The sequence below is a fragment of the Rousettus aegyptiacus genome, unplaced genomic scaffold, assembly GCF_014176215.1.
Source record: "Rousettus aegyptiacus isolate mRouAeg1 unplaced genomic scaffold, mRouAeg1.p scaffold_m13_p_12, whole genome shotgun sequence".
Classification (NCBI taxonomy): Eukaryota; Metazoa; Chordata; class Mammalia; order Chiroptera; family Pteropodidae; genus Rousettus; species Rousettus aegyptiacus.
The window spans coordinates 27,406,366-27,433,184 of NW_023416287.1; the positions used below are offsets into that span (position 1 = coordinate 27,406,366).

A 26,819-nucleotide genomic window follows, 5' to 3' on the forward strand; every position below is an offset into this window, starting at 1 on the left:
CTGGAAAACTACACAAAATTATTTAAGCACTTGAGCAATAATTGAACAAATGCTCTTGAAATTATTCAGACAGGGCTTGTCAAATGCTCGGGTGAGAGTTGTGGAGATGGTAAGTCCAGTGTGAATGAGGCAGTTAGGCTGCAGGGCCTGATTGTGTTGCTGGGGGAAGTTCTTTGGAAATTATGACCTTGACCAAATTTTGAGTAACTGATCAAGACGTGGCCACTAGAGAGGCCCATATGGTTGCCTTTACTGAGCACCAACATGTCTTTGCTGTTTTACCCTGTGTGCGGTTCTCCTGTACTGACATTGTGTTCATGATGTTAGTCTTTTCAAGGAACACTGTCATTGATCCATTTAATTTCCGTAAACAGACTGCCAGTGTCATGGGACATCTGTCACAGGAGACTAAGGGAGATGAGCGTTGTTTTCTCTTGCTATATCCATCACCATTCACGGAATTTCTTAGAGTACGTCTTGATGATGCCCAAAAATCAGGTGTTTCCATGAGAACTATTTGGTTATAAGTTTTCTACCCTATACCTTCCAGGCCTCTGTTTTAGTTATTTCAGATTACTCTAACAGAATAACATGGACTGGGTGGCTTAAACAACAGACATTTATATCTCCTAGTTCTGGAGGCTGGGATGTCCAAGACCGGGATGCCAGCAGATTTATTGTCCTGGTTTGCAGAAGGCCATCTTCTCTGTGTCCTCACAGGGCCTTTCCTTGGTATGTGCACGTGGAGAGGGACAGAAATCTTTTGATGTCCTCTTCAGAAGGACATTAATCCCATCATGAGGGTCCCATTCTCATGGCCTAATTTAACCTGTAGTTGCCTCCTAGAAGTCCCACTTTCAGATACTATACCTGGGGCTTCAACATAGGAATTTTGAGGGACGCAAACATTCAGTCAGTCCATAAAAGTCTCATTAGGACAACAGAATTTGACTGAACGTAATTGTTTTATGGAGCTTTTTAGTATAACATGAAGATAGTATCCCAAAAGGGTGCCCATCCATCAATTTTACTTTTTTCCTAAAGAATAGAGATTAAGATCAGTATTAGTAGGACTGGATTACTTTCAGATCTCATACTCACTTCCTGAAATCATTTTGAGGAAGGAAAGAGCAGAGTAAGTACCTGATTCTAAAACCAGGTATGAGAGCAGTGGTAGGCGGGTCTTGGTTTGTTGTTCCTTTTCCATAGCATCTCACCCATAGGCTGGCCCAGGGTAAATGTTCAAAAAATAGATTTTCTATAGATGAATTGATCATTAGCTGGAGTAGTTTTACAGCAATACATACTCCCTGTGGAAGAGTTGATTTTTCTTTGTCTTTAAAAGGCATTCATCTTTGGAGTCAGTGCTGGGAGCTGGCTGCCAGCCCTTGCTTCATTGCACCTCATTAAAGGACAAGTCACCTGGACTTTCACAGTTAAAGGAACTCCTTAGTTGGCTGGGTCTGACCAAAATACCTAAGGAAGGCTTGTGTTTCCTTTTCTGTCTAAAAGTGAAGGCTAATGGGAATTTGCCCAATCATAGATGAGCCTCACCCAAGACTGTGTCTCTTCACCCTATGGGTTATTACAGAAGATGCATCTGTGGTATTTATGGAGTGTGTACTTGGGCGGTTTACTGGCTTGGCTGTAATAATGAGTGACAGGAAACTTCTGGCAGAGGTAGAGATTGAGAGGCATGGGGTTGGCCTGTCATAGTCTGTGACCAACTGACCTAGTTTGTCAGGGACAGAGAGGCTCCTGGGACATGGGATTTTCAGTCCTCAAATCAAACCAGCTGATCACCTGGCACTAAAACCCAGGCCGCTCTACTGGTGGGCAGTAAGGCTGACCTCCGGAGCTCTCCTTGCTCAGCTCTTTCGCCTTGCTCAGCTCAGCTCTCTGTCTGTCCTCCAAGGTGTCAACAAGGGGAACAGTTTAGAGGTACGCATGAAGAAAAAGTAAAAAATATAAAACAAAAAAGTAACAAATGAACTTAAAAAACAAAACCAACTCATAGATGTGGACAACAGAACTATGGTTACCAGAGTGGAAGGGGTGTGGGGGGAGGGCAAACTGGGTCAAGGGGGTCAAATATATGGTGACCAAAGGGAATTAGACTTTTGGTTGTGAGCACCCAATGGAGTGTGCAGATATCAAATTACAATGTACACCTGAAATTTAATCTTATTAATCAGTGTGACCTCATTAAATTAAAAATAAATAGATAAATAAGAAACAAAACCAAGTCCAAAGAGACAGCAGGAGAAAAAACCCACTCAAATCGAGTCACATATAATTGCTTATTTTAAACCCTATTTACAAGGAAGAACATATTTATGGGACTTGAAGCTTTCACTCGATGGGGAATTCAGGACACAACACATCCTTCTTTAGGGACCAGGGAGTCAAACTGCTCTGCTCCACAGTAAAACCAGGAAGAAACTGTGTGTGTGTCTGTTAAACTGCAGCGAGAACATGGTTTGCAACCTCTCCTGCCCCCGAGGATATTGTCACAACACGAATGGTCTCCTGAGAGTGCTCTACTTTCCAACCTAAGAGCCAAGAGAAGCTGCGGGCTCACCCATCCCATGAAAATATGCTGTGCTGTTGTTTCTGTCCTGGCTCAGATGTCCCTGAGTGTAACAGGGTGATTCTGGATTGAATCACGGAGCTCATCTTGAGAAGACAGTGGCGGCAAGTGCTCTCCTTGTCCACGTTTCTCCTTCCCTTCTTCAGTTGGTGCTGTGCTGGGGGTTTCTTCCAAAACCAGATGGGAAGGCAACTCTGAAACAAGGTAGAACATGTGGCATTGGGAAAATGCAGTAATACCCCAGAGGAGGAGAAATTCTTGCCTGTGACCATGGGTAAGAAAGAAGAAAGATCTGCTAGATACTTAAAATTAAGTTTTGGAGCAGTATCTCAAGGGACCAGCAAGCTAGGAATACTTAGATAAGAACATGGGTGCAATCTAATTCATCATTGTTTTTAAGTTCTCCTGTTTCTCATTACAATTAGAGAGTGATGAGTAATGTTTTAAGTGCTTTTTATGGTTTTTGGAACTATCATAAACAGATATTTAAAGTTGTATATGAATTGAATTAGAGAAAATGGAATCTGACTTTCTTATTCATGTGTATTATTGAGAAACATTGTCTTAATTTCATATTGGACATCCTAATATATTACTGGTAAGTCTTTAGTTGAACCACAGGAAACTGATGTTTTTGTTAGTCAAATGATTGAATGTTAATAATTTCATATGGTTCATTCTAATATATATACATCCTTGGTCTTTCTATCTAGATACAAGTAAATTAATCTGCAAAGCTATTACTCTGTCGTAAATATATTAATAAAGTGAGGAATCTGCTTCAATATCAGCTGCTCTCCCTGCTCTGTCATTTTGCACGTACAGATTTTGTTTTCCTAGGTTTCCTTTAAAAGAGGGAAAATTAATTTTAAAAATTGAAAGCAATTGGAATGTACTAGAATACGGGAACTTTCAAAGAAGGAATGAAATCAAAGGCAGAAGTCATCCTATTCCATGCAGTGACTCTTCTGCAATGCTTTTGAAGGCAATCCTTGGTCAAAGAGGATCACACTGGTGTTTGGCAATTAAAAAGGGATCAACACCCTTTATTTTATTTCAGTTTGATTTTTTTCTTTTTCATTGGAGTAGGTTGCTTTATTTGGCTCAAAATGAGCTCAAAGTGTTTTTGTTGGTGGTGGTGGTGGTGATGGTTTTTTTGTTTTGTTTTGTTTTTTCTTTCTTCCTCCTTTTTTTTTTTTTGAGAATGTTCTTCACCTTAAAAAGCATTTCCTTTAAAGTTCTAGGTGAACCTTTCCTGGGGTGGTGCATACCGTGTCATGATGTCATTGAATGGGCTGTATTTGGGAAACCATCCATAGTTTCTTTAATTCTAAAAATGATTCAGATCGATAACATTACCATGGGTTTTCTGTTGTGTTTGGAAATAGAAATTAGTATCAAAAGAAACCATTTAAGGGCTGTAATCCAGCATCCTGCCTCAAAAAGCCTCCCTGATTTTTATGATAATGAAACAACATTTTTATACAACTTGTTGACTTGTGAAGAAATAAAACATTGCTACTGTGGACTGATTTATGAGCTGTAAAATACTTTTATGTATCGCTATATACATGTAACACATACCTCTAGGCCCTGTTTTATTAGGAGGAAAAAAACCCAGTATCTTGACAGTCACATGTGTTAATTTATGTGATGTTTGCCCTACTGCACACCACTCTGGTTTTTCTGTTGGAACAGAGCCACGCAGATGTGAAACCTCCTGACCATGAGTACATTCCTGCTTTGTGGATAAACTTCCTGGAATGGGATCCTCTATTAAATAGCAGGTACTAAATTGAAACCTAGTGTTTGACTGAATAATAACCTTTTCTAGAGACTTTTTTGGGTATTTATACTGATATTTAGTAAGGGCTTGTCATCCATTCTTGTTTTTCGAATCATCCTTGAGTCCTTCCTTTCTTTCAGCCCACACATAGTGTTTGGTAAATTCTGCCTGCTCTGCCCTCAGAATGTACCCACCTTCTTTTCACCTCTTCCATCGCTGCCAGCCTGGTCTTAGCCACGTTCTCTTTCACCTGGAGTTCCATTCCAGGCTCGGACCTTCTGTAGTCTGTTCTCACTCAGCAGCCCTAGTGACCTGTTACGTATAAGTCAGATACTGTCCCTCCCTGCCCAGAATCCTCTAGTGGGTCCTCATTTTACTCCCAGTATAAGCCAGAGTCTCGACAGTGGCCTCCTAGGCCTGTGTGATATGACCTCTTATGACCTCCATTACCTCATCTCTAGCTCACTCTGTCAGCTACACTGACTGGCCTCTTGGCCGTTTCTTGAACACACAGGCATGCTCTAATCTGAGGGTCTTTGTTAGGCTGTTTTCTCTCAGCGAAGCTCCTACTTACCCCACTTACCTACGTGGCTAGTTCCTTCACCTCCTTCAAGTCTTCGCTTAACTATAAACCTTCCCTTCTTATCAACCCTTACCTGTTCTCTAGTTTTTTCTTTATCCATTGCACTTCCTTGCTTTCGGCTTATTTTATAATTTTAACTATTTATTGAGTTTAGTGTTTACTCTCTCTTCCCTCTCTAGAATGTACATGTCATGATGGACTTTGTTTTGTTTACTAATGTGTCCCAAGTACCTCGAATAGTGCCTGACACAGGGTCAGAGCTCAGTATATATCTGTCCAATAAATGAATGCTCATGTAAGGGCATGGGTGAACCCTTACTGTCCCTTGACCACAGGTAACTCTGTTTGAAAATCTTAAACCTATTTCATGTGGCAATACTTTCTGATTTCACATTTTACATGTCCATTAATGAGATCAGTCAGAAGAGAAATTTGAAAAAAAAAAAAGTATTTGCTGTAACCCATTCTAATTGTTCTGTTAGTGACAGATTAGCCTCTGCCAACACGGTCTAGACACTTCCATCTGATTTTTAAAGGATTTCGAGTGGGGCGAGGCTCTTTTCATGAAAGAGCCACTCTGACATCTGTGGAGAATAATCTTGTATCTTTGATTTCACTTCTCTGAAAGCAACTGATAAACCAGATAAAATAACCCCAATAAAGCAAATACTGGGTGTTGTAATTTTATGAAGCAGCTTGAATAGTCCCTGTGGTCATGGTGTCCAGTAAACTCACTTTTCTTGCCTTCCTGCCTCACCATTTGTGACCCTTCTGGGTGTGGGAAAACTCAGGCAGTTTAGCAGCTGCCCCTCTCCTGCTTCCCATGGGATGCTTCTGCCCCTCCCCGCCTCCTTCAGACCTGCTGTCTTCTCTCTTGGCCAGGTTCCTTCTACATCTAGCTAGAATTACTTAGTTATCTTATGCTTTCTTCACATCATGCTTATCTAAATCAGTTCTGTTCCTTCCAGCCACACTGTCTCCTGGGAAAGTACAGGGAAACCCAAAGAAATAAAACCATCACTTCTGCCTCTGAGCTTTGTGTGTCAGCATGTCCCAGGCACTCAGCCCTCTGTGCTGTGGCCTCAGTGACTCCTGTACTTGCTTTCTGCCACTTCCTTGCAGGTGACCTTTGTTCTAGCCAAATGGGAAGACTAGCCCCTTGTAAAGCACAGCTCCCTGTGCTTGCTCTCCAAGAAACACCAGGGCCACCTCCTGCTCCAAACCTTCCTGTTCCCTTACCTGCTGACGACCCCAATTTCATTTTCTGTGTTCCTCTTTTAACCTTGAAACCAATCTGCCTTCTGTTGTCACAGTGTGCTTCAGTTTGGTTCAACAACACAAATATCTTAACACCCACACCAGACTGTAAACCCTCTAAATGTAAGGACGTGTATTTTTTATTGTCCTCTCTGACCCAGTGTGTAATACATTGTTAGGTGTGGGCTCAGTAAGTATTTCATAAAACCATGGCTTGTTACTGATCAGAGGGACTCTGGAAATTAAAAATAAAATTGTTTAGTCTGGAATTTCTAGAACTGTCATGATTTTTAAATATTTTGTCCCTTTATCTTCCACAAATATAGTTGTGTTTTTCCAATGACACACACTGAATTTTAGTTTGGAAAACTAAAGTTACCATCGGTCAGCATCATCCAGTAGTTTACCCCGTCTCATGCAGGAATTGTGACACTTTAAGGGTTGGGGTCTCGGCTCTCTTCACTACTTTCCATGGATTTGTCATAATAGTATTATGGAATCCACTTAGGAATTATTCTTACAGCACCCTCTATTTTGATACAGAACAAGTTATAAATGTGATCTTAGCAGTCAATCTAAATACATACTTTTCACCCTCAAACTACAATTCGGGCATATCTACAAGGTAATATTCATATATTCATTCATTCATTCCAGCAAATATTTATTGTGTGCCTCATAAGCACCAGATACATAAATAAGACAAAAGTCTCCACCTTCAGGGAGTTTACATTCCAGGAGGTAGAAAAAATAAAAGCAAGTAAAATAACATGAGTGTCACATGGTGATAAGTGCTATGTAGAAAAAAAGGATGGAGAATACCAGGCTTGAGTGAGGAGAATTGCAGCTTAAAATAAGGAGGTTGGCAGAGGCCTGGAGGCGGTGAAGTAATGATCCCCATGGATACCTGCAAGAAGCACATTCCAAGCAGAGAGAACAGTGACTGTGTGGGAATGGGTCATCGTGCGCAAGGAATGGCTAGGACACCATTCTTCAGTATGGAGAGAGTGGGGAAAGGGGATTGGATATGCTCAGAGGTAGAAGGGTTCAGACCACACCAGTCCTTTAAATGAGGGTTTCTTCACCTTGGCACTGCTGACATTTTGGACTGGATAATTCTTCCTTATAGGGGACTGTCTTGCGTATTGTAGGATGTAAAATAGCATTTCTGGATTCCACCCGCTAGATGCCAATAGCATACTCACCCCCCCACCCCTCCCCCTTGCAAGCTGTGACAACTGGAAATGTCTTCGGACATTGTCAAATGTCCTCTGAGATGCAGAGTCATACCCAGTTGAGAAACACTGCTCTTAGATTAAAGGAAGGATTTTGTTATTCAAGGTGGTTTTTCATTTTGATAAGACTCCTCTGGCTGCTAGACTGAGAATAAATTGAAGAGGGACACAGGAGGGAGCAGAGAAACCTGGGAGAAAATGGGCAGAAATCCAGGAGGGAGGGGAGAGCGCCTGGAACCAGGCTGGAGTGGGCTGGGGTTGCGGAGGAGTGATCAGATTTGGGGTATTTTGAATAATGGGCCATCAGAATTTGTGACAGTCTTAAAATCAAGTTTACAAAGGTGTGGTCCTGAGCAGAGTTTTCAGGCAAGACCAGGTTTCTGGCAGGACAGCTAGAGTTTGGTTTGAACATTTTGTATTTGAGAACATTGACCATTATCTGATTTCTCACTCACAGTACCCCTGAGAGGTGGGCATTCTCTCCTTTAACCATAAAGAAAACTCTGAAGCACATGGAAGTTCATGAACGCCCAAAGGCACACAACCCATACAGAACAGAAACAGGATTTTAATCGAGAAATGCCTGACGACTAATACTCTGCCCCTTGTTACACATTAAAGTGATACTGTATGGTTCTAGACGGCCCCACGGTACAGTGTCACATACCCCACAGAGGTTAATTCTGTAGGGTAATTTTTCATGAAATGAAATTCTGCTAATATTTTAAACAAAAACGGTCATTACTTTTTCATTTTATAGCAGGTTTAAAAGAAACAGAAACCTTAGGATTCTATATAGTAAAACAAATTATCTGGCTTATCAGGAAATAGGGTTTGTGGTTAATTGGATTTTAAGTGTGTTCTAAGTCACCGTTTCTCAAAGTGTGTCCTGTTGAGCCCCAACTAGCCATACCGTTTGCCTGGCCAGTCACTGTTTGGAAACATTGTGGGTCCCCTCTTGGGGGTCTACCATACACATGAACAGACTGCTTCTCCCACTAAAACATATGAAGTGTCTCATGAGAACAGTGTTGTTAAACCATTTTTCCATCTTAGGTGTATTTCAACAGATCTGCTACGGTCGTGACTGTGTCCTGGCATCACCTCAAACTGTGTGTTTCCTCAAATATACATGTCCCTGCAGCTGAGGTGTGCCATTATGTTCACCCTTCATTTTTTTGGCCAAACCTTTCTGACCTTTTAGCTATGCTCCCAGCAGAACCCTGAATGGATTTTCTTGAAATAGATCCTAAGACCTTTTGTATCCCTGTCATCTAAAAGCAGGTTCTCGCTCGCTCTCTCTCGCTCGCTCTCACTTTGTGTTGCGCTCTCTCTCTCCGTTATATAATTGTATGTTTAAACTGTGGGACTCAACAGGGTAATTGCAACCCTGGAGTTGTCAGCAGTTTGAACCGTTGCGTAGGCAGTGGGGAGCTGTGGGCCATGATTGATTCTGGGGGTGTTTGGGAAGTCTGAAGGTGATGTGAGACGAACTGCTCTGAAGAGCTGCCCACTGGCCTCTTTGCTATTAATGAGTCGTATAGTCTTGTGGTGGCTTAACCTAAAATAAAACTGAACACTGCTGTTTCTCATTTCTCTGAGAATAATCAATGCCAAGGGAGCAGTGTTAGGAAGACTCTGATAGTTTGTCCTTGATGGGTTGTTGGCAGCATCAACTTTACGGGTATGTGCCCTGTGCAGGTATCCAGGGGCCTGAACTCAGAAGGGCTCTGTGTTGGTTTAATGTCCTGCTGTCACCCTCTTGAAATTCTTAATAATAAGGAGCCCCATGTTTACCTTTGGCTATGGATCCTGCAAGTTATGCAGCTGGTCTTAATCCTGAGAGCTGGCCCCAGTTCGTGATTTCAGAGCCTCCAGGGGAAGCTAAAGAGGTGCAAGGATTTGCACCTGGACAGCATTTGTAAGCAACTTTTAATAGTACTCTGATGCTCATTCTTTACATGCTACAGGTTAAGGTTTGAAAATTGGAACACATGTCCATTGCCTTAAGAGAAGGAATATATTTCTAGGTAGAGGACCCATTCTGGGATATCAGCAGAGGAATAGTTCTCATAAGTAACTCAAAAGGAAGCTATGTAGATCAGTTCCAGGCCCTTTTCAAAGTCTCATGTTCTAGCCGAAAAAAAAAAGGTTAGTCATCTGTATGTTTAACAAAATACTTGCTAATCAGCAGCTTTGCCAAGGTTAGTCAACTGTGTCAGTTCATTCATTTATTCAGCAAATATTTATTGAGCACCTACTGTGTTTTGGGCACTATATTAGGAGGAGGGATGGGTGGTATCTTAATTTGAGTTCCCTCTGAAGCAGATCCCATGGCAAAGTTATAAGAGTGAGCGATTTTGGGGGAGCTGATCCCAGGAAATAGCGACAGGAAAGCGAGACAAAGAAATGAAAGACGGAGGTTGCCACTGAGGGCCAGCAGGGCCCAGTTCCGCTTGGGACATCTGGAAGACTGCAGAACAGACCTTAGAAGTGTCCCAAAGAAGGACGCAGAGGTCAGTTATTTACCCACAGACTCCCATCTGGCTTTGGTTGAGGGCTGCCCCGGGGACATTTGTGGCTTGCCCCTCTATGCAAAGATAAACACAGCACTTGGGTCAGGGAAGGCTTTTAGGCAAAGGATCACAGGCACTTGCAGGGGAAGCCCTGGAGGAGTATGAGATGAGTGAGTGCTTAAGGGCAAGGGGATGAAGAGTGACAGAAGTTGAGGCTGTCATTTGGACAGGTAGGTAGAGAAGGGCCTTCTGAAGTGACATTTGAGCAGAAAGCTGAATGAAATAAGAGTGTTACCTGGATAACAAGGTAGCGGGAACAGCAAGTGCAAGAACCCTAGACAGGAGCCCATGGTGGGGTTTGCAGAAGAGCCTGGAGGCTAGACTGGATGGAGCGGAATAATCGAAGAGTAGAGACACAGGGAATAAGGTAAGCAGAGTTCCCAGGGCCTGGGGTCAGTACTTTGGGTTGAATTCAGAGTACACCACAGAACTATTGGAGCAGAGCAGAGGAGTGACATGACCACATTTATGTTTTAAAAAGAATAGTCCTGCCTTCTGGGTAGAGAACGGACTGTGGAGAGCAGAGAGTAGAAGCAGGCGGGTGATTCCGATTGACTGGAATTCATAGCTGAAGTGGTCTGGAGTTTCCTGAAAGGAGGACGAGCTGTTGCTTGGACAACAGTATATACACCCAGCCCAGCAGCCTCGTCCAGACTTGGTCCATGTTCCTAAGTCCACAGCTTTCGATTTTTCTTGGCTCTGAGGGCTTCTCTGCTCCTTTTCATGGCAGTGGGTCTTTGCCTCCCCTTCTCCCTTCATAGCACCATTTAGCCTTAGCTCCTCCCATCGCTGCAGCCTCGCACCTCTGTCTGCTGTGCCCTTTTCCAGCACTGCTGCCTTTTCAGTGTTTTCTCTGGCCCACGGGCTCTTCCTGCTCGCCAGGCCTGGTACACAGGTACTGCATGGTCTGCGAGTGGGAGCGCCTGATGGGCATTCCCGGTTTCACAGCAGCATTTTCAGTTCAGCTGCTTTTCTTACTTTTATCCTTCAGTGTATTGCAGCTAAGCTTTTTCGTTGTTTTTCATTTGTAGCAAAAGGATTCATTCAACCAAATTCCTCATCCTCTTCTCAAGGGAGGGTTGCTCAGTTGGCTCACTGCATCACAGACTGTAGAGACTGCAAGTTATGAAAGTCCGATGTAGGAGCAGCATCCACAGGGACAGAGTCACTGCCATGGCTTTTGCACTCCACCACCCTCACCCCGCTCCCCACCCCCCACCTTGAGCACTTGGGCTGAGAGGGAGGCAGAGCAGTCCTCCTGCTTAGGTTGCAAAGGAGCGAATGGGCCGCTGTGGAGCAGAGTTACGTTAGATGCCACCAGAGGAGGTCCTGGAGGTTCTGTAAACAGAGGCGGCTTCAGTGGCCATGCCAGGCTCTGGGGATTCTACAGGTTTCATCCCTGCCCCTATGGACTTTATATTTTGGTCACCCATCTTGCTGTGGTTCACTGAACAAGCTTGGTAGATCTGAAAGACCCTGGGGAATTGTCATTCTGTTTCCTCTCTTTGTGGAGAGAGAAAGGAAGACCTGGGGGTCAGTTGACTTGCTTACAGCAGCTATAGCAACAGGCAACTTCCGTCCCGTTGTTTGCCCAGTGTGCTAAAATGGCATCTACTGGAAACCGAGGCAATGGCTTTCAACAAGAAACTCACTGAGAGGCCAAAGAGAAAATAGAACCAGAATATATTTGGGATTTGGGCTTTGTCCCTTTTTTTTTTTTTTTTTTTAACAAAAAGGAATGGGGAATGTGTCTTGTTTTCTTTCAAGAATGAGAGGCATCCATCAAGAAAAATAGAATTTTTAAATCATATAGAATATCTAATAGATGAATGATGAAGATATACTGCGATCTCTGGGAATTTTGTTTTATTGGTGAAAACTTGCAACTTTGGTCGTTTGATGCTGGTGTGATTGACAATCTCTTTTTGAACACTGTGGCATCTTTTCATCTATATTCTCGGTTTTCTCAGTAATAGACCTTCAGTAATCAGAATATTAAAATTTCAAAAGCAAAATCATTATCTTTAATGTGGGGAAATAGTGTCCTTAAGCATAAATTGCTCTTTTTAAAAAAGTAATGGAAACCATACATTACTCTTTTTATGTATATTCATTGTTAACTTGGTATATTCGTGTTTTCAAAAAATGATTTTAAGTGGGAGACATAACTGGCTTTATGTAAAATATAAATTTTCACATTAAAAAAATGATTCTCACTTATTTGTTGGAAGAAGGTGAAAAGTGTTTTTGATAAAATGCTTTAGACAAAATGACTCCAAAATGACTTAATTTGTCTAATCAACATATAGGCATCATTATTAAAGTGTTTACATTTTACACCTATACCTCCACCACAAAAATGCTGATGAGTGAACTCTGGAAATATTAGCCACATTTTTCTGTAAAACATAGCTTCATATAACTTTAAAGTCAACATATTTTCTCATTTTCTTCAATTCAAATTGATGCAGTTATATGATTAAATTGGCTCTCTCATAAGTCATCCTAATAGAATTTGCAGCATTCATAAAAGGAAAATTCGTAGAGCTTGTTAATTATGAGAACACGTTTGCTTGCTTGCTTGGCAATTATTTCATGCATTATCCTCAAGCTCATTTACAAAAATCTTTCAGTAGTTAGCGTCTCTGTGTGTGTTCCAGGTTGCAGAGTATAAACTTGAACTTCGATAAGTGAAGGGATGGCACAATCTAGGACCACATTAAGAAAGTTGACTTTTCTCTGGAAACTGTTTTATTTTTAGTCCAGTTTTAGGTTTGAGAAAACAAGCTTATAAAGAATCCCCAACAATTTCTTAGAGTAATGAGAACTATAAGAACCATTGCAGTTGGTATCGACTGCCTGTTTATTTATGAACGCACAAGTCAGATTGCTTTCAGCCGTGTCTTGAACCAGGCTTCTCACACTATCATGTAGATCCCAGTTACCTGGGATCATGTTAAAATGTAGACTCTGCATTTCTAACAAGCTTCCCGATAGTGCTGTTGCTGCTGATCCATGGGCACGCCTTAAGGAGCCAGGACCCATCTTGCTTGACTGTGGGGAAATCTGTACCTGGGGAAGGGGTCGGCTGCTTCAGAAAAAGGGGATTTTAGAGGTAAGTTATCCTGAAAATTTTTTGATGCAGAAAACCATTTCATACTGACTGACTCTCTTCCAAGAATCAGATAAAATGAAGAGTTGTGGTGAAGAAGGAAGTTTTTGGTTTTTCCATTCTGGTTTGAGAACGTCTGAACTGCACCTTCTGTGCCCAGACCCACAGTTATTTAAGAAGAGTTCATCAAAGGTTGGAGGCTCCTGAAATAACAGAATTTGCAGTTGAAGTAGAAGGCACTAATGGAAGCTGCTGAGCCTTTTCAAGGGTACAAAAAGAAGAGGTTATACTTTTGAACAATAAAGGACCCTTCATGTTAAGAGAAGGGCTGGTAGAGATTACAGAAGAATTTCAGGTAGCAATTACGACAAGAGAACTCTCTTCTCCTTAGCAACAGTCTAGGCAAGGGGAGCAGGAACTTGGAATAGCAGCGGTCCCTACAGAGAAATCTGTGTGCAGACAGAATCAAAAGCAATTGAAACAAGTTTCCACTAATGACTTTTGGGACTAGTACGCCCCAAGAATGGAAGAGGAAGGCCTTATTATCAAGGGTGACCTCTAATTTGCAATGAAAATGACTGTTGGGCATGTAACTGGACACCTAGGTAGGAGGATTATGTAATGTGGGTGGTACTCAGTAAATTTCTTTATCTTGGACTCTAGATGGAAAAAAGTTTTTCTCTGCTTCTTGCAAGCTCAACAGTGACAGATGGTTCTTATTTTCTTGCTAGTTTCTGTTCCCAGAGGAATACATTAGAAATTGGTGTTCAGAATTCAGCCTATGCAAAGATGCTTGCATTGGGGTGGGCAATTTATGAATAAAAAGAGATAGACTGTTATTAAATGAAGGCAAAGAAGGATTATAGAAAGCCATAGAGATGAGGGCTAGACAGAGCTACTCCTGTGACCTTCAGCAAGTTATTAACTTCCAGTATCACTTTAATGAGGGTTATAATGCCTACTTTGGTGGATGATGTTCATGGAGTATCTAAAAGATATTTGGTATGTAGGTTTTCAAGAAGTGGAGGAGTTATTTTAGAAAGATTATCTTAAGAAATAGTCATGATTAGTTTTCAAGATGAGAGCTGGAGTTCTGAATTGAATTTAAACTTGAATTCCATCAATTGCGTATAACAACAAAGAACAGAGGTGGTAGGGAATACAAGATGGCAAGAAAGCAAGACACTCAGAATAAGAGAACAATCAGTAAATTATTATTTTCCACAAATAAAACAGAATATTTATTTACAGAGCTTTTGGCACATTGAGGTAATGGGTGAAATACCCTGGAATGTTATAACTAGAGGAGATTTAAGTTCTGATGATTATAAGAACTTACAAAATTCCTAGCTGCTTTCAGGCCAAGGACTATATCAGCCTCTCATATAATTGGAAGAAAATAAAATTAGAAGAAATTATCTTTTTTCTGATGACTTTGTAACAGAGAGCTTGTTATTGTCAACTAACAACTCACTGAGTACCGGATCCGCAGATTCTCTCCAGGACCTGCCTGAGGACCTGTGGTGTCTGCTATGGGGGCTACTTGCTGCCCGTTGCTGTTGTCCAAGTTGAGATGTCCTTGCAAGTGTAAAATATACACTGGATTTCAAAAACTTTCTATAAAAAAAGTAAAATATCTCAATAATTTTTGTATATGGAATATTTGTCAAAATGATACATTGTGTTAAAGAATACATATTATTAAAATTAATTTGACCTGTTTTTCACTTTTCTAATGTGGCAACTAGAAAATTTTAAATTACGCATAGGGCTCACATTTTACTGCTGTTAGGCAACGCTCATCTAGACTGCAATGGGGCCGCATAGGAATTTCCTGGAGAGGTTTGAATCATCTGTCCTAAAACTGAAACAAAATAAAACTTATATTTGCTTAGAGGAGCTTTCTGACCTGAGTGAGTTCTGTTGTCCTTTCTCGACAACAGGAACCCTGATCTTCCAAGTTAACTGTATTCTCATAGCAAACCTGTTAGGCCAGGGATCCCCAGCGTCCGGGCCGAAGACTGGTACTGGTCCATTAGGAACTGGGGTGCACAGCAGGAGGTGAGTGGCAGGTGAGCAAGTAGAGCTTCATCTGTATTTGCAGCCGCTCCCCAGCGCTAGCATCACCACCTCAGCTCCACCTCAGATCATCAGGCATTAGATTCTCATAAGAGCACTGGTCCTTGGTCCAAAAAAGATTGGGGACTGCTGCATTAGGTCTCTTCAGGTATAGTCAAAGGTTTTACATCATTTTTATTCTGATTTTTTTTAACATTGTTCTAAGTCAGCATTTGGCAACCAACTGTTACCTAAAGACAGTGTTTTATTTAAGGTGGTCTGTCTCTAAAACACATTCTTTCTCTCTAGAAACAAACACAATAGAAGAATACTGAAGCAAAGGACAAAATCACATAGTGCACTTTTAGTCAACATTTATCTTGCTGTAAAAATGGAAGGCAGAGAAAATAGATTTGCATCAGTTAAATGGCATCACCTTTACTCGTTCTCTTTCTTCATGAAGTACAGGGAATCGACAAAGTGTAAATTTATTCTTTCTGGTTCTAAGTTGCCAGGGAGTTAGTTATTAAAAGGGAACTGCGGTCTTATTTCTGCAGCAGAACTAATGTGAGAGGAGACTGATAAATTAAATAAGGGCAAGATGATTTAGCCAGCTGCTTCAGTCTCCTGAATGACTGCTCATAAGATGCAAATAAATGTAGGGCTTTGTGCTATTAAATAGAGTTATGGTTTTCAACTTAGAATGAATACTGTGATGTGGCTGAGTAGTCATATTAATGGGATATTTTTGGTCACTCATTTGTCTTTAGATTATCTCAGCTCCAGAGATGGGAATGATTAACACTGCACTCAAATCATGACAAATAGAGACAATGGCGTGTCCATAAATTGGAATTGAAGAAGGGCCGATGAATTCTTTCAGCATCATATCACTGTGTTCCCGAATTTTGATTTAGCATTTTATTTCTCTTTTTTTGAAAGCCATCAATAGAAATAGTAGAGGGCTTTTTTTAAATCCTGTTTCAACCTTTGGTGAATCCTCGAAATTGAGAAGGATATCATGCGGGCTGTAATTTCACAGGAGGACTTTAGGATTTCAAGGGTGCTTAGGTATGGTTGCACTATACTCTTATGTGATATGGAGGGAGAGAGTAGGAACATATGTTTCCAGTGGGGCTCTATTAATAACCTTTACTAAATGTTGAAGTACTTTAACTTTTTTAAGAAATTCCAAAATAGTTTCTACTCTCTCTCTTTTTTTTTTTTTTTTAAATTCTATGGGTTTTAGGATTATAATATCAAGTCACCTTTACAAACCCCCAGAATTATAACTAGGGAAGTACATGGGGCCTGCCTTGGGAAAAGAATGCTATAAAACTAGAGATGTGTTTACCTTCCTACTCTGCCCGATGTATTAATCCCCATCCTAAGGTTTTCCTGGGGTAACAGTGGTAGAAAGTTTCATTCATTCATTCATTCGATAAGCATTTTTAAATACTATAAGTTGTAGAAACAGTTTATTAGATAATGAGAATAAACCTAAAGGACAATATGATGAGTACTTGGTTCCAAATTGACTTTTTCAATGTCCCCATCTTTGAAGGAGTCCTGGGAGACACTTTAGCATGACATTGACTACTTCTCTCACCCATGGATATCATGATAGGGACACTGAAATCTTGGGGAAAGTTTTTCAGGGCCATTTACAATTTTGATCTCTCTAGTCCTTTAAAACTATCTTGAATTTTTAAAAAATTATTATCATCAATCTTGAAACATTAGATTATCTTTATAATAAACAATTGGTTTTCATCTTAACAGCATCGAGAGAAATGAAAAAAAAATTTGTATTCTAAACCCCAGGTCATCCAGATTTTTATTATTTCAGACAATTGACATAATTTATGAAACTTCCAAAATTATAATTTGCTATTTTGATTCTTATCTCTTCTTGCATGTTGATTCATGCTGTCTACTGCATTAATCTTCATCTGTTTACATTTCAATCATCTTGTTTATCTTCTGTCAACCCATTCATCTGGATAATTCCTGTCAAACAGCTACAGTAACTGATATGGAATATATTACATGTAAGTCATTAAGGGCAGAAGACAAAGAACGGTATTCTGCTTTTGGTCTTTATTCAGAATTCATAGTGACGTTCGCTCAGTGACTGATGGCAGCAGCTGTTTCCAAAGTTAGTTATTGCAATCTCAGTTTCCTATCTTCACTCTTGACTCTCAAAATTAGATGCCAGCTAAGTCAGTGCAGTTACTGTGTTTCAGTTTCTTAAAGATCCTTGTCAAAATGAAGCTATTCATTGTTTTCCAGACTAAGTGATTTTATTTCTTTATCCTTTATGATGCTCGTTTTCAACTTTGGCATCATTTCTTTTCCTTACATTTTGCGTGCAGTCCATCAGACAATCCCGTTGCCTCTGCATTCTGAGTATGTACTGAATCCAACCACTTTCTCCCATGGCAGCTGTTATCAGCATCACTCAAGCCACTGTTATCACTTGTCTGGACTCTTGTAGTAGCCTGTTAATTGGTTTCTCTGCTTCACTCCTTGTCCTGCTACAGTTGGTTCTCCAAATAGTGAAGTATTCTTTTAAAACGGAAGTCAGACTATGTAACTGCTACTTAAAATTCTCTAATTGCTTCCTATATACCTGAGAATTAGATTCAGCCAATGTCTTTGCATGATCTGGCTCCCTTCTTTTCACTTTGCTCACTTTGCTCACTTTGCTGTGCTCCAGCCATATTGACCTTTTCGACCTTGTAAAACGTGCTTCCCTCAGGGCCTTTGCACCTGCTGTTTTCTTTTCCTGGAATCCTCTTCTTCCAGATCTTCACAAGGCTTACTCCTTCACTTCCCTCAGGTCTTTGTTCATATATCACTTCATTAAAGAGACCCCTCCTGAGGCCCCTATCTAAAATAGAAACCACTCCCCTCCAGCTTGCTAAAAATGCAATATTTCTTGAATGAGTAAAAAAATTATTTTTCATGGAAGACATTTAATTTCCTGTTCCATCTATGGGAATAGATAAAGAATCATAAAATTATCCTTTACAGCAAAATATAGGTAAATATTAGAACAGAGTGGTAAAAAATTAGACATGGTAAAACATTTTAAACCATGTATTTAGTTTTCTTAAAGTAGTAACAGTAACAGAGCAGAGTCAATAAATTGTTTGAAAATGGAGATTTTCCTTGAAGCAGCCAACATTTGTAATCAGATCATTAATTTATGTAATTATGTAATGTAGCTGGTATAAGTTTGAGTATAATTATTATAAAATATTACATGCTCCTCCCTTTGTGATCAAATTTAAACTAGCAATGAACTTGACAAACTGCCTTTTATAATGAAATAGATGTATGTACTATATATGCAACTGTATATGTACATGTTTAAATTATCAGTGATTTGTGATTTTTACACTAATAAAAATTATGATGTATTCTAGTTATTTCCTATTAAATAGGACTGTTATTATTTATGTATTATTATGATGTGTAGGTATTAGATATATACATGCAAACTTATAGAAGGAACATTTATTCTAGAACCAGACAATCTTCTACATGTTGAAACTGTGTGAATTTACTTAACTGTCTGGATTTGTTGAAATATCTCCAAAAGGAAGATAATGCTATATATGTAAAAGGAGAAATATGTGTTACTCTGAAATCTGATAAATCTTAAAGATTCATAATTTAAAAATCACAATAAGACAGCACCATATACCCATTAAAATGAATGGCTTAAATAATAATTAAAAAAAAAAAAACCAAAAAGAAAAACCTAATAGTTCCAGTGGGTAAAGATGCAGAGCATCTGGGATTCTCATTCATTGCTGGTGGGATCGCAGAATGGTGCAGCTACTTTAGAAGAGAGTTCGACAGTTTCTTGTAGTGTTAAACATAAAATTAATGTGACCAAGCAATCCCACTCCTGGGTATTTACCTAAGTGAAATGACAACTTATGTTCACACCAAAATCCATACACTAATGTCTGTAATCAAAAACCAGAACAACCCAGATGTCTTTCAACTGGGAAATGAAAAAACAAGCTGTGGTACATTTATACAATGAAATACTAATCAGCAATTAAAAAGAAGGTACTACTAATGAGTACAACAATATAGATAGAGAACAAAATTCATTATGCTAAGTAAAAGGAGCCAGAGTCAGATTCAAAAGGCTCCGTAACATATGATACATATACTTAGGGCAATGCTACAGGAACAGAAAACAGATCAGTGGTTTCAGGATTGGAAGGAAGGGCTGACTACAAAGGAGCAGTATGAGAAGGCTTTAGAGGTAATGGAACTGTTTTATAACTTAATCATGTGGTGGTTACATGACTGTACGCATTTGTCAAAACTCACAGAACTGTACATCAAGAGAGTGAATTTAACTGTGAATAAAAAAAATAATAAAACAGGGAATTAATTTTCTTAAATTAGTTATTTTTTATTGATTCGTTATTTAATTGGTTATTAAAATAAGTTGTGCCTCTGAGTTCAGGCATTGATGAAGCCTGAATGTCATAGGTAGGTGAGCATATCTGAGTCTTAGTTTCTCATTACATTTTACTTAAGTCTCTGTGGTTTCCTAGAGAGATTTCATCCTCCTCCAGGTAGTACTTGTAGCATGATAGACGTCGACAGAAAACCTTCCCATATCCTTCTGGAAGCTCTTTCGTATCCTCAGAGGCACCCTTTCAGCTGACGAGCCTAGCACAGGTGGTGGTAGTGCTGACAAAGACTGGGAACTTATCCTTTATGTTAGAATTGTAAATAAATTGGCTGTTTTAGTTTCTTCATAAAACAAAATGGAGATGAACAATAAACAGAATCAGAGCAGGCTGTGCTCATGCAACTTACTTCAGGCGGTACCTTTGGACACCTTCTATTCAATGGTACCCGTCTCAGGGACCTGGCATCAGCAGCTGTGTTCTGGGCCTTGAAGAGTTTGCAGAGCAAAGTTCCAACAATAAAAAACAAGTTATTACTGTATCCCACTGTATTGGGCCCCAGTGAGCCAGTCATGATATAGAACAGGTGCTTCTTGCTCATCGAACAGATGGTTGACCAGTTGTTTATGGCCAAAAACATCTAACGAACATAAGTACCAGTTAAAGTACCATTATATAATTCATAGCAAGAGAACTTTGGGCATTGATTAGTTCTTGTAATCTGTACCCTAGTTTGTTTTCTATTCTCACTTGCTAAATGGATAATATATTTTATTTTCGTGGAGAATGCAAATATGTAAATGTTCCTGAAGCCATGAGCCTCTAGTGAGACCAAACCTGTTTCCATTCTCTAGACTACTTTGGGTCCTTCATCTTGGGTGTATCTGCCTTTATACAGCTGTCCCAAAAGTACTATAAACCTATAGTGATCATGAAAGCAGCTTACCATCAGATTAGAAGTGAATCACAACAGGTTAAATCGAAACATTTTTCTCTCTGGTATTATTCTAGAGCAATAACTCTTGAGTTTCTGATGTTACTATTCTGAGTTTAATTTGCATGGATCATTTTCCCTCTATATATAGTTATTCAAATAAAGAAATAAAGGAGTGGGAGAGCACTGTAATTGAATACCCACTCTGGATTGCAGGAATGTGATAGGAGCTTTTTGTACATTATTCTATTTAACTTCAAAACAGTGAGGTAGATAATTTTGCTGCTTTACAAACAAGGAAACTAGGTCCAAGAGAGGTTAATTGACTGTGTTCTCAGAGACAGGTGTCTTTCATTCCCAAACCCTCTCTCTTTATACTCCCTGAGGCTCTGTTTGGGAATAGAGTTTTCTCATCTCATTCCCACTTCCTGTGGGGGATGGAGATTGTGCTGGTCTTTTGAGATTGAGCCCTTGGCTTCTTGTCAGACCTGGTCTGAGAACCAGGTCTGCTCCGTGCTTTACTTTTCAGAGTCCTAAGAGATTTGGCCTCATTTTATGTATTTTCCAAAGCTGTCATTATACATTTATCACTTGTTTCTTTCTCCTCCATGACTACCTGTAGAAGAAAATTGAGTCTTACAGTTCGATGGCTCTGAAGACCAAGCCCCCCAAATAAGCCTTATTTTAATAATTCTGCTGCTTACTGCCACCAGGAAATAGAAAAGCCAGAGAGAGAAAATAAAATTACAAAGGTTCAAAATTGTTAAAAATCTTAATCCTTGAATCCAGTCTTTATGGTATAATTCTTGAAATTCCTCTTAGGAATATTTCTTAGAAGGTACTAGTAGTCTCCTTAATAGGGATTAGTGATTCATGTAACTGTGGTCCAAAACCGATTCTGGTTGGTACCACTGATGAAATTTCCTTTCCCAGCCAGATCATATTTTCCAATGACTGTCTAAGCTCTAAGGGTTTCATCATGAATGTGCTCTGTAAGAGACTTACAGAAAGCAGTGAGTGATATTTCATATTAGAGAGAATGTGCTACTAGAGGGGTTTGGGAAATGGATATTAGTCTTAGTTTAAAGTATTTTTTGTTCCATAGTGCTGGGAGCCACAGCTACACATTGCCCTTGAACACTTGAAATGGTGGCTAGTTTAAATTGAAATATGCTGTAAGTGTAAATCAGACACTGGATTCCAAAGATTTAGGATGAAAAAATATGTACAATTATATAAAATATGATATAAAATTTTATATTGATTATATCTACATTGATTATATGAAAAACCCTGTGTTACTAGGTTAAATATAATGTTAAAATTAATTTTTTTTGACTTTTAAGATTATTCTAGATTCACGTGCAGTTATAAAATATAATAGAGATCACTTTATCCAGATTTCTCTACTGGTACCGTTTTGCAAAACTGTGGTATAATGTCACAACTATGAAAATGATATTGATACATCCACTGACTTTATTCAGATTTTACCAGCTTTACATGCACTCGTGTGTGTATGTGTGTATGTGTGTTTAGTTCTGTGCAGTGTAATCACCTGTGTAGATTCTTATGACCACAATCAAAATACAGAATTCTATCACAAGTATCCCCTGTACTACGCTTCCATGCTTCTACAGCTACAGCACTTCCCTCCCTCCTCTCCTCCCTAAATCCTAGGAATCCTTAATTTGTTCTCCATCTGTATACTTTTGTCATTTTAAGAATCACATTAATGGAATCATATAGTGTGTAACTTTTTTATATTAGCTCTTTTCACTCAGCAACATTCCCTTAAGATCCGTCTAAATTGTTTTGTTATCAGTAGTTCTTTCCTTTTTATTCCATTATTTCTTTTTACTTTTTTAGTGATGCTACTAGAAAGTTTAAAATTCCATATGTAACGCACATTCATGACTTTTATTATAATTCTTTTGGACAGCACTGTTTTAAGTGCATGTTTGTTAGAAGCAATTAACAAACAGATTTCTGTTGCATTTGATTTATTTTCAAGCATTCTTATATAAGATGGCGCATTTTGTTTTAACTTTAAAGCAGGTTATTTGGAAATGAACAAGGAAACAGTAGCCTTTAAAATTATTTCAGGAGGGTAAAATCATCTCAGTATTCCTCTAATTCCCCTCCCCCACTTTTTTGGTCAGTTTTTCAGAATGAAAACCTTTGTGTTTCTTTCTACAAAAAGAAACTTTTCATAAGGTTAGGCAGCAAGGAGGGGGTGTCTTGCAACCTCCGCCAAAGGTATTCGGTACCCTGGTTTGACACTAATTAAATGGCTCATATTTATCTGATATTTTCTCCCTTGGGAGAGTCAGAAACTTTTTTTTTTTTTTCAACTTAAGCTTCTAAAAGAAACTAGCTCAGGTAGCTTACAATGGAGTGAAGAAGCAGGACACAGGGACACTTCAAAGCAGATTAGAACTGAGGTACAGGATAATACCATTTTCAATTAAAATTGCCTGGGGAAATTAGGTAGGCAGAGAATAATTACCTGGGTTGGCAAGTATCCAGGTTTCTGAAACTAAGACCCTGCTTGAATGTTCTCAGGGATCCCTGATGCCCACAGGCAGCCGAGGAACTTGAGGGTTATGTCTGATCTCAAACGTATTTGAGTGTTCTGGCTGCAGAACGTGGCAATTTTAAGTCAGAGTATGCAGCGTGAGAAATTCGAACAAATGAAAATATGTGACAGTCAAGACCCAAAACAAGCAACACCACAAAAGATTAGTTTAAAGGGAGGTTTCTCTGATAAAATAAATTCACATTTCTGTAATTTCTGTGATGCGACCACCGAAACACTGGAGGCGAGATGGAACCAAGGAAGAGCACAAAGAGGACAGATCAGAGTAACAGTCCTAGTCTCTACCTCCTCATGGAGAGGGCCCTGGCATGGTGACAGCCCTTGGTCATGCCTTGCAAGTACCAGGAAAAATCACTGAGTAAATGCCACCTGACACGTGGGCTCATCCAATCCTAGTTGTGGAAATGAGTCATTGAAAGCAAATGCACCTTTAATGCAAACACCAAGATGTAACATTGTGCTCCCCACCCCAGCTCAATCTCCAGGGATCCATTACTACAACTGCTAAGCACGGGTTTCTTGGGGTCAATGCTGCTGGTGGCTGGTGGCACCTGGTGTCTTACTGCCCCCACTTTGATTGGGTGTAGTTGATGGAAAAGGTTTGAGGTTATTGAACTACAGATTTGTCCTTTCTTATTATGTGGAGAAAGGCTCACCGTCTTCTCTATAATAAGAAAGGGAATCTGTGTTTTTTCTTGTTTGCTTCTAGTATTAGCATTTGCTTCGTTCCCATCCTTTCATAATCTCTCAATTTCAAAATGTAGGATAATGGGTTTGGCTGTTGTAAAAAAAGGAAAGAAAGAATTACCTTTTTCTTTTCTCTCCTTTTAAGTAAAGACATAGAGGTTAGAAGAATGCCTGGATTTATTTTTTTAAGACTTTATAGGCTTCCTTGGACAAGGCTGCTGCTGATACACAGGGTATCTTTATGCAAATTATAGAAACATACCTTCTGGCAGGGCTGCAGCCCCCACTCATCCCCTTGGCTTTGGACATGAGTCAGGTCTGTTTGAGTGTAATGCATATGCATTTGGCTACCACCTTGTGCTGCTGTATAATAGGTGGAGAAAGTGCCCCCATTTCATAGCACGGAAACACAGATGGGTGTACAGGCAGATGCAGTTCCTTAGAGGAGGGGTCCTGGGGCCAGATCATCCAGGTTTGAAGGCATGCTCCTTTGCTTACTTGCCACGTGGCTCTGGATAAGTGATATAACCACTCTGTGCCTCAGCATCCTTATCTGTAAAAGATTTTTACCTGTAGAGTTTGGTGAGATTTAACGGGTTAATATACATAAAACACTGAGAGTAGTACCTGGACATAGTAATTTCTCATTAATCAGTAATCGTTATTATTGTTACTATTTACTTTGCTTCTTCCAAACCTGTTAGACTCTTTTGCTCTCTAACCAAACATTTGTTTGATGGGAGAGTTCTTAAACATTATCATTTTTTTCCTGTTAAACATATATTAACTGATACACCTTGTGCTTGTGGATGTGTTAAGCATGCCTTTAATTATCTTTACCCTTTTTCTTTAAATATTAATGTAATTTTGCATATAGTGCCTCTATGTAACTTCCAAATAATCAAGACAATTGAGTGAAAAAGCATGTAAATTGATTAACACCTTATAGAAAATGTAATGAAATTAAAAAATTTCAGTCCATGGTGCTATTTGGACACTTGTCTTTAAAAACCCTTTTTTGGGGGTCCTTCTAGGTAGTAGGTAAGTGTTTGTTTTTCATCTCTTCCTCTTTCTCCTAAATGTCAATTTTCTAGACATTCAGTTTTCTAAGGGTCAGTTTAAGTTAAAGGAGAGAAACATCTTGTATAGATTTGGAATTTGATAGAGTACATGCATTCTTAGAGTTAGATAATTAAGAACATTGATAATGGATGGGAGAATTGTTACAAATTGTTACAAATAATTCTTGTTTTAACTTCCATATATCTTCTCTATTGGACAGTTAGCTTTTCTTGTGACATGGCCCCAGCTCCTAGCCTGGGAAGAAAAATGCATGTATATGACAAATACACGCTAGCAACTACTAGGTGTTGTGGGCAGAACTCTGAGATGGCTCCCAGAATCCTGCCCCCTGTTGTACACACCTGGTATAATCCCAAGACTGTGGGTATGATAGAATGTCACTCTTATGATTAGGATGTGTTGCGTGGCACAGTTGACTTTAAGAATGAGAACTTATCTTCGGTGGGCCTGCCCTAATCAGCTAAGCCCCTAAAAAGGGACCAAAGAAAGAGATTCAGAGAGAGAAGGATTTCATGCAAGGGAGATTCTCCATCATTGGCTTTGATGATTGTGGGGGGGGCATGCAACAAGGAGTATGAATGGCATCTAGAACCTAAGAGTGGCCTCCAGCTGCCAGCCAGCAAGGAAACAGGTCCTTAGCCCTGTGAACAGAAGGAAGTGAAATTGGCCAATAACCTGCCTGAGCCTGGAAGCAGGTAATTCCTCAGAGCCTCCAGAAAGGAAGGAAGCCTAGCAGACATCTTGATTTTAGCCTTGTAAGATGCTGGACAGAGAACGTGGACTTGTCTGAGCTAATAGATGTGTGTTATTTTAAGTCAGAAAGTTTCTGTCAGTTTTTTATTCAGCCATGGAAAACCAATATGTGAGGGAAACCAGGCAAAAGAATGTAGGTGGGTAATTGCAAAGCCATCATCATTATTTAGAGGGGAGAAAAAAGCATGAAATGACTCGTAGTAAGTTTCTATAAAATGCTCCCAGTTGTACATTTTAGAGCCGATTAGCCACAAGAAGTGACAGATACAGGAACTATAACTTTATTGGGTAGATTTAGAGCAATTTCTCAAATTAGGCTTAGGAAGGGGAAAATGAATGGTTGAATTACTGTCTTGCTGGATATTTATTGTGCGATTGTAAAGGAACAATACATAGACTAGGAAGGTAAAATCTGCTTCTTTCTATGCTTCTAAGTGTTGGTGACTGCATCTCATTTCGGGCTCACTAACTCAGTGGTTGGGAAGGAGGAGCAAGAAAACATAGGTGAGGGGGTTATCCCAGTGGAAGTGATCGGGGGTTGGGGGTGGGTAGAGGTTGTGGGGAACTTGAGAACCCAGGTCTTTTCTGAAGGGACGTCTGCCTCTAAGCTGTGGCTGGCTTATCTGTGGTACTCTGGGTTTGTGTTGCTAAACCTTTCAGGTTTCCAAGATAAGTTGGGGTTGCAGAGATTTATGTGAAATCTCCCATTTTTAAAATGTTAATGTCAGCTCAAACTTTAAAAGATCTCTATAGGGACATGTAAACATGTATGTGGCCAGATGAGGCCCACAGCAGCCTCTTCTTCACTGGCGTGAGTATATGTGAGCAGTTCGGGGGACTGAGAGAATTGGAGGATGGGAGCTTGGGGAGGGCACAAAACTTTGTTTGCTTTGTTCAGTGTCATGTCCTCAGAGCTGAGAACAGTGTTTAGTACACAGTGGATGCTCAAATATTTGCCGAGTGACATTGAGGAGACATAAACATATTCATACCATATGTGAAAATGTCAAATATGATTGCATTGGTGGAATGTGTTTCTGAGATCCAACTATATTTAATGTTTTGACATGGTACCATCTGGGCCAAGACAATATACTTTTGGCACAGCCATGTACCCTTTT

The 26,819-nt window shown here is 39.7% G+C and overlaps 1 protein-coding gene across 5 annotated transcripts in view; it reads left to right on the plus strand.

The window, feature by feature from the left end:
• The window catches only part of PLCB4 (phospholipase C beta 4), a 370,645-nt gene that overhangs the window by 101,077 nt on the left and 242,749 nt on the right, over window positions 1-26,819 (plus strand). For 2 of the 5 annotated variants that reach the window (XM_016133609.2, XM_036229661.1), the window contains exon 1: window positions 2,089-4,377. The exons of the other annotated variants lie outside the window; for them this stretch is intronic. The gene's annotated coding sequence lies outside the window, so the exon portion shown is untranslated. Of the gene's footprint in view, window positions 1-2,088; window positions 4,378-26,819 lie in introns of those variants that run through there. 5 annotated transcript variants of the gene reach the window in all.